Raw genomic sequence first — 2,500 nt, 5'->3', positions numbered from 1 at the left:
GCCATGCCCAAGTTGTGGCCTACACCAAGCCATTCAAGCCATGCGTTGCCTTACCTTGGAATTGCTCATCATCCAATGCATTCCGAGAAAGTGAGTGTAGGCGAGGCTAAGGATGGCTTGCCTCGCCTTGCCTTGGCATGCCGTGCCCATGATGTGGCCTTGACCAAGCCATTCAAGCCATGCGTTGCCTTCGCCTTGGCATGCCGTGGCCTTGCCTCGCCATGCGATGCATTCCGACAAAGTGACGCGAAGCGGAAGCCTATCATGGCGTAAAAATGTCGACAAAATTTTTCGACATTTGAATAATGGGGTTTGACAAGGTTTGAAAAATTCAATACAAATGGTAGGCTTGAATGTCGACAAAGTGACGCGAAGCGGAAGCCTACCACGGCGTAAAAATGTCGACAGAATTTTTCGGACCTTGTCCTGCCATGGGCTGCGCGCAGCATGCCGGCAGCCTGTGCGCAGCGTGCGCACAGCATGTCGGCAGCGTGCGCGCTGCTGAGACTGTCGACAGAAATTTTCGAAACTTGTCCTGCCATGCGCGCGCGCAGCGTGCGCACAGCATGCCGGCAGCGTGCGCGCACCATGCCGGCAGCGTGCGCGCACCATGCCGGCAGCGTGCGCGCACCATGCCGGCAGCGTGCGCGCAGCTTGCGCGCAGCGTGCTGATTCTGTCGACAGTGAGGCTAGCGAAACTTGTCCTGCCATGGCGTGCGCGCAGCCTGTGCGCGCAGCTTGCGCATCTGTCGACAGTGAGGCTAGCGAACTTGTCCTGCCATGGCATGCGCTGTGCGCAGCCTGTGCGCAGCGTGCACGCAGCTTGCGCATCTGTCGACAGTGAGGCTAGCGAAACTTGTCCTGCCATGGCATGCGCGGCGCCTGCGCGCAGCCTGCGCGCAGCATGCGCACAACATGCGCACAGGCTGTGCGCAGCGTGCGCGGAGCTTGCGCGCAGCTTGCGCATCTGTCGACAGTGAGGCTAGCGAAACTTGTCCTGCCATGGCATGCGCGCAGCGTGCGCGCAGTCTGTGCGCAGCATGCGCGCAGCCTGTGCGCAGCGTGCGCGCAGCTTGCGCATCTGTAGACAGTGAGGCTAGCAAAACTTGTCCTGCCATGGCATGCGCGCAGTCTGCGCGCAGCATGCGCGCAGCATGTGCGCAGCATGCCGGCAGCATGGTTCCAGGTTTTTTCAAATGTCGACAGAATTTTTCAAATCTTGTCAAACCCCGTTTTTATTGAAATTTCCTCGCACAATAAGCTCCCCATAAGTAGTCTATGATTTTTAGGACCTTCTCCAACTTACAAAACTAAAAAATTCCTCCCGGATTTGTTTTAATGATTTTTTCAATTTTACGACTTCTAAAACTAATAAAAAATACTTCCCGACTTCAAAAATTTATGAAACTTTTTCCCATCATAGATTGCATGTTTCTTAGTATCCCTGCAAAAAATCACGTCCAAATACCTTGTATTGAATTATTTAGAGCCCATTATGACTCCTCGCGCATAGGTGATGTCTCTTCCTGTCAAAGGGCTAAATGCATAAAATGCTATATAGGGGGGTGTGTGTTGCCTGCATATGCATGGCAGCCCATGCCTTCCTAGCTGCAGCCCCCTTCCCCCACGCCACACCCATGTCATGTTGCCTCGATATGTTGCCTCGGTATTATGGGTTTGGTGTCGGGGTCGGGGGGCTGCCACCCATGGCGGTGGTGGCCGGAATCCGGCCGCCGCCACCACGCCGCCGCCATGGGTGAGGGAGGAAAAAAAAGGCGTGGAAAGTTGCGAAATGGGGTTGTCTAGGCTATTTTTTGGCATGGGAGAGCATGGAGTGCTAGGAACTCCTTCTCAAATGCACGGGCATGTCGACCACAACCTCATTTCGCAACAACAACCACCCGTGTGGGGTGGCGGTGGGTGGATAGTCGCGGATTGGGGCTTGCCAAGCCAATGTTTTCAAAAAATTTCATCAAAATTAAAAACAAATGTTTTGTTGCCTTCGGATTTGTGGGCGAGCGGCGAGTCGGAGTGGAGCCGGTAAAGTTTAACCTCGGTGTGCACGGTTGTTTTTAGAAACTCAATCCAATGCCGGGGACGTTGAAAGTGACGCTCTTATGAGTTGCAAACCCGCAAGATTTAAAGAACCTTTTCAAAACAATTTCAAACCAACAAGATTTAAAAACAGAAATTTTCATCAAAATGAAAAACAAATGTTTTGTTGCCTTCGGACTAGTGGGCGAGCGGCGAGTCGGAGTGGAGCCGGTAAAGTTTAACCTCGGTGTGCACGGTTGTTTTTAGAAACTCAATCCAATGCCGGGGACGTTGAAAGTGACGCTCTTATGAGTTGCAAACCCACTAGATTTAAAGAACCTTTTCAAAACAATTTCAAACCAACAAAATTAAAAACAAATGTTTCGTTGCAAACAAATTGTGGGCGAGCGGCGAGTCGGAGTGGAGCCGGTAAAGTTTAACCTCGGTGTGCACGGTTGTTTTTAGA

This window comes from Prunus avium, unplaced genomic scaffold, assembly GCF_965620075.1.
Source record: "Prunus avium unplaced genomic scaffold, drPruAviu1.hap1.1 HAP1_SCAFFOLD_68, whole genome shotgun sequence".
NCBI classification, from domain to species: domain Eukaryota; kingdom Viridiplantae; phylum Streptophyta; class Magnoliopsida; order Rosales; family Rosaceae; genus Prunus; species Prunus avium.
Note: the sequence above shows the minus strand (reverse complement) of the source record.